Source organism: Sesamum indicum, linkage group LG1, assembly GCF_026168435.1.
Source record: "Sesamum indicum cultivar Baizhima isolate 11 linkage group LG1, ASM2616843v1, whole genome shotgun sequence".
Taxonomy (NCBI): domain Eukaryota; kingdom Viridiplantae; phylum Streptophyta; class Magnoliopsida; order Lamiales; family Pedaliaceae; genus Sesamum; species Sesamum indicum.
The window spans coordinates 5,636,025-5,648,851 of record NC_142657.1 but is presented as its reverse complement, the minus strand read 5'-3'; the positions used below and the strand labels follow the sequence as shown (position 1 = coordinate 5,648,851).

Below are 12,827 nucleotides of genomic sequence, written 5' to 3'. Positions count from 1 at the left end.
AACTTAATCATTATTTTTTTCAGAAATGCAAAACTCCAACTAAAGAAAAAGATGCCAAAACAAGAGAAAATTTTAGTTCGGACTCAACTTTGCCAAATATAAATCAATCATATTATTAGTGCAGTACAGTTCAAAAAAAGTGACCCATCACACTTGTTCTGCGAATAATTTAATTCGGCCAAACTTGATCCAAGTAAAAAAAATTTCAAGACAAGTTGGATTTTTCTTCTCCTTTTTTCCCTTTTTTTCCAAACTTTTTCTTCCGACATTCTTGTACTTGTATTTATTTTATATTGAGATAGTGGTTGCTATCTTTGTTATTTCAAAAAAGAGTCAGCTACCGCTGCCTCTTTGTAGCAACAAAGGCATTAGTCACTCTTATTTATATAGTATGATTAGAGTTTGTTAGTATTTTTAATTATGTCCAACTGATCTGATCCAATCTCGATCAGATTTGATTTTCAAAACATTGATAATGAGTTGGAAGTAATAAATAACTTCAGGTAAAAGAAAAAACTGATCACAAGAATGCCAACACGAAGAATAATGCACCCCGAAGGAAATAAAAATTAATGCTTACAACAGTTCTTTAGGAGTAGAGCTCCATGTGAGTCCTCTACCTTCTATACATGTACCATGTTGTCATTTTGTTACAAACTTTTAATTGCAATTTATTTATCTATACTATTTTATTAAAGATGCGACGCTTAATAGTAATTAATTTTTATGACAAAATATTTATTTTTAAAAATATCCTAAATATACTTATTTACTCACAAGTATAATAAAATTATATATATATATATATATATATATATATATATTATGGATACATATCAAGTGTGTTTGTCAATTAATGTGAGCTTATTTCTTCAGATTATAATAAAAAAGTATATGCTTACTATTTTTTTTAAACGAATACATATATATTATTTTTTTAGTACACACTCATCATGTTTGTACCGACTGTTAGTTTATTTACTATGATTATTATTATTGTATGATTTTTTACGTTAAATACAATTTTCTCCCATAAAAATATAATCGACAGAAACCCCAGCTCAACAAAATGAAAGAGCAACCCTTCTTCCTGAACTTTTAAATTAAAATGAGGCAATTTGCCTCTCTTTACACTTCTCATGCTGAAATCAAAATGTAATGGGCAATTGATTTTTGACTCATATAATGTCTGTTATACTCCTACTTACTAATGTAAAAACATAAATACTGAATGACGTACTTTTCATATTTACTATCAAATAATCGATTTTTAGACACATATATATATATACATAAAATGATTTTGTTCCAACAGAAAGTCATTAGGAAAAAAAAGAATAGGGAGACAATTGCTTGTTTGTTTAGGTTTTCATTTTAATAGGTTTTCTTGTTAAATGACAATGTGCTTGGATTAATTAATAAAATTGTGTTTTATATTCGATTGTGGTGTTAAATTAATATATTTTCAATAAGAATATATATAAACAACCATGTTTTTAGGTTATCAAACTTCTTATAAAAGCCTAGGGAGATGGGTTGCTATTTTTATCATTTTAAAAGGGGTATTAACGATCATAATTAATTTTGTCTAACGTAAGTAGGTTTAGGGCGAAAAAATATATTAAACTATTCTATACTCAATGGAAATCAATAGTAAAAGCTCGTTTGATTGATTGTTAAACTTAACATGCTAAACTTGGACAAAAAATTTTGTTCGATAGACTTTCAAACTCTACTTGAACTTGTTTCGATTAATTCAAAAATAATATTAGAACTCGACTCGTATTTGATTCATCAACTAATGCTCACTCCAACTTAATTATTTAGCATCAATCAAATCAAACTCGAACGCATTTTTTTAAGCTCGACAATAATTCAAACAAACTTGGATAAGGATCTGCTGCAACAGTTGCAAACCAAGCAATTTGGTTGGAGAAATTGTTGATAGATATGGGGCAAAGCCCAAAAGATGCTACTGTGATTTGGGTTGACGACAAAGTCATCCATTGCTATTGCAAAGAACCCTAGGCAACGTGGAAGAACCAAACACATCAATATGAAGTTTCATGCAATTAGAGAAGCAAAAAGGAATAGAAAAGTCAATCTGGTGTATTGTCGCTTTGAAATTAGATGGTTGATATATTAACTAAAGCTCTTTCTAAAGCTAAGTTCGAAGAGCTAAAATCAAAGCTCTTTCTATATAACACATATATATTTAACATATATTTTTAATTTCTCATAAAATTTAAATATGCAACATGAAAAATATCAAGATAAAATATAAAATAAGCATGCCTTACATCTGAATTGTTAACCAAATTTAACTTAAAAATATACATAATTGTTTATTTTAAAAGGTATGAAATATAAATTTCTATTTATTCAAAGTAGTTAAATTATTATGACCATCTATCCAATTTTTAGTAATTTCATCCTAAAATTTTTAGTTAAATTGTTGTTTGCAATAACTTCTGTTTCATTGTGTCATACAGAAAATTATAAATTTATTAGTGTTTTTGAAAAAATAAATTAATGCATACAATTTTACAAATAATCTGCACAACTTGGTAGTGACTTGTTACACGACGCGAACGCGGCATTCTTGTGTCGGAAAATAAAAAATAAAATAAAAGAACATGATGTTGAACACACTCTGAATTCTAAAGCTATGTTCGAAGAGCTAAAATCAAAACTTAGAGTCTCCAAGAAAATTCTCCCGGAGGAGTGTTGGAGCTTGAAAATTTTATAGGTACTTTAAAAATTATTCGTCATGATAGTGTGCACATGGTTTAGTTGTAAAGTATAGAGATCCTTATTTTTTTGTACATATTTTTTAAAAAAAACTAGGTGTGTTATTGGCCTAGCATTGATCAAAATAGTAAGATTTTTTTGGTAATGCAATATATGTATCAAAATGTGAATGAATGTCTAGACAATGGAATTAATTATTTGATTGATACTTTTAGGCTATGTTTAGAATTGAATTTGAAGAATGTATTTGAAGGAAGAATTTGAAACGATTCCTACTAAGAATGTATTTAAAATATTGGAGAATATTGAAAGGACTCAACAAATTTAAATCTTTGGCACTTAATATTTACACCCCTTTTATATTTTTTTTACATAATTTCTGTTTATGCTTTATACATGTTTAATAAGAATAAATTTTAATACAATTTAAAATATTGCATTGAATATATACATATTTATAATAATGTGAAGGGTTCAACTACAAATAATCTAAGATATTAGATGTTATTTATTATAATTTGTGGTAAATGTTTATTAAAACGTTTTCCCACTATTTTTTATACAAATGATTATAATTTAAAAAATTTATTTATTACTTTTGTATTAAAAAGAATATCTACAATTTCTATTTATCGTAACTAGCTATTGATGTTTAGCCACCTAGCTAAAACTCGAGCATTTATCTATCCAACCATGATGTAGATCAGCCGCTATTATTATAATTTAAAAATAAATTTTGATTTATATGTACATATAAGTTCTGTAATTTTAGATATTATTTATTATAAGTTTTTGTAACCAGGTAGGAGGTTTTTTGAGTGTATGAAAAAAGGAAGCAGGTGTGGTTTTTGTCGTTGGAAAAATCCACTAATGTGTGCAAGGGCAAAGGTTATCATACCCAAATTGCTTCGAAAACTGAATAGATTGGAGGACAAAATTGCACATATGCAACAAAGACAATCTGTTTTAGTTTATTTTATGGTGTTGTTTAAATATTGATTTGGTTGTATAATGTAATTTTCCATCAAGTTGCTGATTTTTCCTCAAATTCTCCATGCTTTCCCTACATATTTAACAACAGCAGATAGATTTCAGCAGCTGCCATTAACTTTTAACGGAAATCCCCATCTGGTACTGAAATTGGAAAAAAAATTCACATATGGGATCAAATGTGCGAATTGCCCTTAGTATGGGACTAAAATTGGAATGGAGTCCACTTATGGGACAAAAAATGTAATTTACCCGCCATGACGGATTCACCAACATCGGAGGGGGATCAATGTGAACGGGATGTATTGTACCTTCATCCTTTTGATAACTCCAGCTTCACGCTGGTTTCTTTGCCGTTGAACGGTGCGAATTTTTTTACTTGGAGTAGAGCGGTCTATGTCGCTCTAGGTTGCAAGATGAAACTTGCATTCATATACTGAACGTTTCCACAACCTCCACCAGGTTCTGCTCTATTTGAACAATGGAGGCGAGCGGATCTGATGGTGACATCTTGGCTTTGGAACTCAATCGCCAAAGACATCGTGGAAGGATTTATGTACGTCAGCTCCTCACGTGAATTGTGGCTGGAGATCCAAGCTCGGTATGGCCGGAGTAGTGGTCCTATGATTTACCAACTGCAACGAGAGATTTCGTTGATTTCACAAGGTGACATGACTCTAAGAAGCTACTTAACTAAGGTAAAGAAGTTGTGGAACGAACTGTTTCGCTTGGCTCCATCGCTAAAGTGCACCTGTGGAGCATGCACATGCAGCATAAATAAGGCTGTTGGGAAGATGTACACTGGGTTGCAGCTTATGCAATTCCTCATGGGTCTCCATGAGAGCTTTGACAAGGAGAAAAGTCAATTGCTCATGATGGACCCGTTGCCAGACTTAGAGAAGGCTTTCTTGATATTATTTGTTGTTCAACAACAACGAAGCATTCAGACACACGTTGTAGAGAATAATGCTACTGCAGCTTATCAAGTTTCTTTTAAACAAAACAGAGGTCCTCCTCAGAAGCAAACTCAGAGGCGTAGGATGCTTCAAGATAAACGAGGTATGATTTGTACACATTGTCACAAGCAAGGACATTTGAGAGAAACATGCTTTCAACTCCACGGCACGCCAGAGTGGTACAAGGCACTAAATGATAAGAAGAAGGAATCTAAAGATAGCTACAGATTTGCGGGGAATTTAAGCACAAAGGAAGCCAGAAATATGGACATTACTGCAGCTAAGATGGACACTAAGGCCAATATTGCTGATTTGGTAACAGAATTATTGAGAATGATAAAAAGCAAGGAAAACTCTTTTGATCCTATCTCTGAATTCGCGAGTTATGTTCACTCCGAAGAAGAATTCGCAGGTAATGCCTCTCCTTCTACTGCAATAAATCTTGGTGATTGGTTTTTATATTCCGGTGCTATGAACCATGTATGTGCGCATTTGCCTTCATTCGTCACCTACTCTGCTTGTTCACGCACACACTCTGTACACTTGCCTGATGGGAGTAAGAAGACAGTGGTGTACATTGGTACTGTGAGGATGTCAAATGAACTTGTGCTTGATTCGGTACTCTATATCCCTGATTTCTCTGTCAACCTTCTATCAATCAGTCAGCTCTGTAATGAAAATCGCTACTCTTGTTCTTTCAATCAATTTGAATGCGTGGTGCAGGACCAGGAAACTAATCGAGTGCTGGCAAAGGGGAGGTTAAATAAGAAGTTATACACTTTACAGACTTCTGTTCCTACGAATCTGTCTATACCCACTACATTTGTTCCCACTTATTCTACTACTTCTACTGATTGTAATGATGTGTTATGGCATGCAAGGATGGGACATGCTTCTATGAGTGCAATAAGACATATACCAGAATGTAACATTTCAAGTGACTCAATGGAAATGAAATGTGAAATTTGTCCAAAGGCTAAACAATCAAGAGTTCCCTTTTTGCCAAGTGATTCACATGCAGCTACAATATTTGAGTTGGTACATTTGGATGTCTGGGGGCCTTACGAAACGCCCTCTCTAAGTGGTTGTTATTATGTTTTAACCGTGTTGGATGATCACAGCAGGTCCTTATGGACCTATCTCATTAAGCACAAGGACCAAGTTGCTAGCACCCTTCGCTCCTTTGTGGCCATGGTAGAAACACAGTTTGGAACTAAGATAAAGGTATTGCGTTCCGATAACGGATCAGAGTTTGTGAATGTACAATCCCAGAACTTATGTCAAAAATCTGGAATCATACATCAAACGTCGTGTATGTACACCCCCCAATAGAAAGGAAGGATTGAAAGAAGACATAGGCAACTTCTAAATATCGCCAGAGCGTTGCTGTTTCATGCTACACTTCCCCTCATGTTTTGGGGAGAATCCATATTGGTTGCGACCTACATCATCAATAGGACGCCCTCTGCTATTTTGGGTTGGCAAACACCCTTTAGTGTTCTGCTTGGTCGTTCCCCTACGTACAACCACTTCAAGATTTTTTGTTGTCTCTGCTTCGCTACTAACCTCAATCCACACAAGAAAAAGTTCCACAAAAGAGCACACAGATGTGTATTCCTTGGTTATTCGTTGATGCGGAAAGGATATAGAGTGTATGATTTGGAGGATCATGTTCTTTTCACCTCGAGGGATGTAGTCTTTCACGAACGGGTATTTCCTTTTGCTCAAGACCTAAATTCTGAGCATGTTGACTGCCCACTTCCCTTAATTCCAGTTTGCAGTAACGTTGAAGATTCTGCAGGGTCACATACAGCCCCGTCTATGTCTTCGCCTTCATTGACTGCAGCTCCTTTAGACGATGATGAAATTACACAGAGTGATGGTGCTTTACAGCCTCAATCTTTGCTCCGCAGATCCTTTAGAATCAGTCAAAGACGTCAATGGCTTAACAACTTCGTCTGTCAGCACAATGCCTCACTCTTACATTCCTCTTCGGCCACTTATGCCTCCTTCGTGGTCTCTTTAAACGTTGTACAAGAACCTCGTTCATTTACTGAAGCTGTGCAACACCCACAATGGAAGGAAACTATGGATAATGAGATTCATGCATTAGAAAAAAGCAACACTTGGAGGTTCACACCTCTTCCAGCTGGTAAGCGAGCAACAGGTTGTAAGTGGGTATTCAAGGTGAAGCTGCGAGTGGATGGAAGCATTGAACGATACAAGGCTCGCCTTGTTGCTAAAGGCTTCAACCAAATTGAAGGGATCGACTATACAGAGAGTTTCTCCCCTGTGGCGAAAACAGTTACTGTACATGTGTTTCTTACACTTGTTGCTGCCAATGGCTGGGTCCTTCACCAACTGGAAGTTAATAATGTGTTCCTCCATTGATATTTAGATGAGGACATATATATGACACCTCCTGCAGGTTATAAGGTTGGTTCCGGGCTCGTTTGCAAGCTAGAAAGGTCCTTATATGACTTAAAATAAGCCTCGCGGCAATGGAATGTAGAGCTCACGTTGAAGTTGCATGAATTTGGTTTTGTTCAAGTCCTCACGATCACTGCTTATTTCTTCTACACACTGATCACGGATTAGTCTCGCTTCTGGTATATGTGGACGACATCCTCCTAGCTGGTGGTAACATTCATGAACCTGACAAGGTGAAGTCTTATTTACACGACCTTTTCACCATAAGAGATATTGGCGAGGCACGATATTTCCTGGGTTTGGAAATCACACGCAATTAAGAAGGCATATATCAGACTAAATATGTGTTAGACATTGTTGTTGATGCTGGGCTGTAACATGCCCAGGCAGTTCCCACACCACTTCCATCGGGTCTCAAACTCAGTTTAGACACTGGTGCCTTACTTTCTGCCCCTGACCGCTATCGACATCTCATTGGGCGCTTACTCTATCTAAGCTTCACTAGGCCTGATATCTCTCACTCAGTGCAACAGTTAAGCCAATGTGACGCACATTGGATGGCTGCATTTCATGTGGTTAAATACCTTAAGCAATGCCCTTCTCTTGGTATTTTTTTGCCTGTTGCTAACTCTCGGCGACTCCGAGTTTATTGCGATGCCGATTGGGCATCTTGCCCAGACTCCAGGCGTTCATTGACGGGTTTTTGCATTTTTTGGGGTAATGCTTCGGTTTCTTGGAAGACCAAGAAGCAGACGACTGTTTTTCGTTCCACCGCGGAGGCTGAGTATCGTAGCTTGGCTGCAACGGTTTGTGAGCTTCGTTGGCTATCTTACCTTCTGGCTGATTTTGGTGTTGATCTCAGTTTGCCTATTTCCTTATACTGTGATAACAAGGCAGGAATCCACATTCCAGCTAATCTGGTATTTCACTAATGAACGAAACATATCGAAATCGATTGGCATGTCGTGCGAGATGCGTATAAAGCTGGTTTCATCTCCCCTGTTTTGGTTCGCAGTCGCATGTAGCTAGCTGATGCCTTTGCGAAGGCTCTTTCCATTAAACTCTTCTCTGAATTTCACTCCTAGTTGGGTCTTGTGTCCTTTGGCCGTAGTCCCACTAGTGGGGGGGTTATTGAGGTAGGTGATGAAGTCGCTGCTGCTGTTGCTGCTGGTGTTGAGGCTGACCTCCTTGACCAAGGATGAAAGAAAGAATGCGTGTCTGCAGTCATTGCACAGTCCTTTATATCATTTTTTGGTTGGTCCACGTAGGATGACGAGGCAGTTGATGAGTTGTTATTCTGTTAGCAGCATTCTGTTATTTGAAAACAGAGCTTCATCTTCTCCATTGTATCACTGAGAACATACTGCAATTTACATGAGAAGGATGACATATTTTCGCCTGCAATTTGCTCTCTGTTTTATCTCTTCCTTTTACAATTTGAACAATAGGAAACATTCAGACACCCGTGAGAGTATCAATAAATGCATGTAGAAAAGTTTTGGATGCAGTATAAGCACCTGCCCATGGCAAAGGAGCCAAAGTCGTTATGCTTCCAACATTAACGATTTTGCCCTTCTTCCTGGATGCCATGTGAGGTACTACAGCTTGAATCAGCCTTAATGCACCTTAAAATTAAGAGGAATCTGTACATTATCATCAGGCAAAACAAACAACTACACATGGTAGAATCCATCGAAATGCTAGCAGCACAAGACAGAGGGCTACAAGCTAAGGAACTTATTACAACGAAATAGTGCAAAAGTTTAAATATATCCTACATCCTTAACAACAACATTGATCAAGCAAATTTACTAACCAATTTTCAAGTAGATTATTCTCTTTTTTATGTAGTTAGGGTGGCAAAAGTACATTGTGGGCATGTAATTTTGGAGGATCGTCATTTAAATATCCAGATGACAAATAGTATACTAGATTATATTTTCAATTTTGTTAATTTTAGTTCATGGCCCATTGAGAAGTTGGGGATTTTGCCATTTTGCAGGGAAAATTCGCATTGTTTTTTGCACGTGAGTATTCAATTTCATGTTCTATAAATTAAGAGACAATACTAATTTTAGTGGTACCAGGAATTTAATACACAACAATTTCAAACTTTACATATAAAAAACATGCAAATTTTCCTCCAAAACAAAAAATCCCCAACTTCTATTCTTGTGAGCCGCATATGGTCGAATTCCAGCTAAATTGAGAATTTTCGATGACCAATGTACTAAAATTATAATAAATTCAACATATCGATATTTCACTGCAAAAAAATAGCTCAATAACTATGAATAAATTTCTTGTATCAAATAATATAGATCCATTAAAATTTTATTTGCTAATTAATTCCAACTATTTTGTTTGTTTTTTTACCAAAAGTGCACCCAATTTTCCTCAAACATATATCTACCTATAAACTTCTTGAAGAAGAATCATCAGATATGGGTTCCAACAAGCTAAAAATAAAGAAGGCAAATGAGCATCGAAACACCACATACACAAAGAAATTAAGATATTAAAATTCTCAAAGATTAATCACTCTTTTGATCACCATAAACATTGGTATTGAAGGTCTGTTCAATGGCGGACAGTGGCACTTCAGCGAGGGGCACCACGCACGGGACTCCAGCGTTGTTCACCACCACATCGATGCGCTCGAACTTCTTCAGAACGGTGGAGAGAGCATGGCGGACGCTCTTGTCGGAGGACATGTGACATCCGTATAATTTTTCACGTAATTGGAAGACTAATTGATAATTTTTAAGAATTTAAGTTTAATTAGTAAATAAATTATAGATTGAATTTGAGATATAATAAAATTTGAACGGAATAAATTGGAGTTTGTTATAATATTTAGGGACAAATTATATTAATTAAGAAAATTAGAAGAACATAATGGGTATTTTGAAAAAAGTTTAATTAAATAAATAAAAATAAATAATAATATTATATATATAAAACATATATATACATAAATATATATATTTATAATGAGAGAAGAGAGAGAGGATGTAGTGGCGGCCACCGCCAACCCACTCCTCTCTCCTCTCTTTCTCAATTTCAACACACACACATGCACAATTTCACACATAACACACACTGTAAGTTACCATTTCGCTCTCGTCCGAAGGAGAAAACAGAGATTTGAAATTATAATTATATTTTTTATTAATTTATATAATTATATTATTTAATTAGTTCATTTAAATAAATATTGATTATAGATATACTATTTAATCGGAGTATTTTACGAGTTTGGCTATTTAAATTAGTATCGAATTAAATATCACATTTGATATAAAAATGATATACTTGGTTAATTAAATTATTACATTTGTTAGAGTTAATTATTATTATAGCTAATTTACACAATTTCATCGTAATGATTAACCAAATATGTAATTCTATGTATTATTGTTTGATTAAATTATATAGCAACGATAAATTGGTAGAAAATTCATAGAAATGTTTCGAAAATTATATTTAAGGAATATTATGCTATTAAAAAGGGAAGACGATGTTTTAATGATAATCTCATTTACGGATTTATTAAAAACGATAGTCTAAATATATAAGGGGTTTGATTAAATGAATTCTTATGAATTAGTTGATAAATTAGATATATGTTTGAAAAGCTTAGAAAAGGTAGTTATTTAAAATAAAATGGAACAGGGGTTTGGACTTTAATATAAATAGAATATTAAAAGATTGGTAGAAAATGTACAAATATTATATAATATTTTATTTAAAGTTTATGATATTCTATATATATTGATCATATGTATAATATTCTATTATAGGACGTGACGACAAAGTAGAGGGTTGAGCAGTCCCTCGTGAAATCGAAGCATTTTGGGATTTAATTTAAGTATAGCTAATTGAATTTATGTATATAGCTATTGTGTAGTATTGTATAAATTATATATATTGGTTTCTTGGATGTGATCGTGAACTTGGCTTTATATTTATATACGTGGATTTTGTATATTAATTGTTTATATAATTAGTTGTGGATTATTTGTTAGATTACCATAATATTGGTGAAATTATTACTATGTGTTATGTGATGGTACTAAAGAGACATATGGGATATGGTTATGTGATGATCGTATAATTGATCGAATGAAATCAAATTGGGAGTTATTATTGAGAAAGTAATTATTATAAGAATAGAATGATGATCGTGAATTGAAATAAAAGATGGTGCTTACCTAGTTGGGAACACAGTCAATGATTTATGATAATGTGATTGATGATGATGTGATATGAAAAACATATGAATTAAGCTAGGTACCATGGCGCGTACGGTACCGGGGGTATTCCGGGCAACGGGAAATATTCTTTACTATTAGCTACACAGTTGGAGTAAAAGAGTATGGGGATATCACATACAATGGGTATTCTATGCTGTATATGATATGACGATGAGATGATGATGGCCGGCGAAACCATTGACTGATGTACTCCAACTAGAGTAAGTAGGGCCCTTCGTTAATAAGAGATAGCTTCAAATATTATATTGTGGATTAATGTACAGTCGGGGGCGTGCTTTATTCTTTTTATCTATTGTTGCTATATGACGAATATTTGTTAATTGATGTGATTGCATTGTACGTGACTTGCAGTCTATGAGCGTATGTATAGACTGGTTAACTATACTTATTGAGTAGGCAGCTCATTTCTTGCCACGTACTTTTCAGAGAATAGGTCAAACTGACTAACCACATTGGACTTTGAGCTGTGGCGTAATCTTTATTAGGTGGGTCAACCGTGACATCTGAACCGGAGTTTTTGGCTGTTTGAATGTTAAATATTCTGGTCTTTTATCAGGGTTTGTGTTTTAAATTGTGGTACTACTTCTTTTGAGGTTATGTACATGAGGACATCTAGTGAGGGTAAATATAAACTTTTGAAGGTATCTATTACCTTTTTTGATATATATATATATATATTATATTGATAAATTAGAATCTATTTTACGGGTTAAAAGAGAATTACTTAAGGAATGAATTCTAATTAAAGAAAGAATCAAATAGTGATAATTAGATGTAGCAAGTAGAGGGTATTATAGGACACGTCGAGCTCTTGAAGGAAGAACCTAGGGTCTCTTTATAGGCGGGAGACGGAGGAGAGCGGACACGCAGTCGCCACCACGAGGAAGTCCCGGGCGGCGAACTCGAGGGCCAGTGCGTGGCCTATACCTCCGATGGAACACCCCATTATCACAACCACTTGCTTCTCGTCGATACCCATGATATTTCACAGGGATTGCTACTGCTGGATAAGAATAAGGGGAAATGACATGGTAACTATTACTGGAAATTATCAATTCACACCCCAAAAATTAGGTTAATTAAATTTGGCGTCAATATATTACAAGACTTATTTCTTGTGTTTGGATTTGTGTTTTAAGTGTTTTTGTTTTTTTGTGCTTTGAAAATAAAGAGAGAAAAATAAAAATAAGTAAGTGTGTTGAAAATAGACGATATTTGGATTTGTGTTTCGGGTAATTTAAAATATTTTAAAATAAGTGGTGTATGTTTGATGTTGGGATTTGGGAGACAAAAATCAATGTTTATTGTCAACTCATATATTTTTATATATAAATATTTTATGTTTAATGTTGTATTTTTTGGAGATAAAAATTACTGTTTATTGTCAAATCATGTCTGTTTTATATTATATATATATATTATA

The 12,827-nt window shown here is 34.4% G+C and overlaps 1 pseudogene; it reads right to left on the bottom strand.

Moving 5' to 3' along the window:
* Positions 1-8,582: 8,582 nt before the first annotated feature.
* On the bottom strand, positions 8,583-12,383 carry LOC105179313 (NADPH-dependent 1-acyldihydroxyacetone phosphate reductase-like; annotated as a pseudogene).
* Between the last annotated feature and the right edge of the window lie 444 nt (positions 12,384-12,827).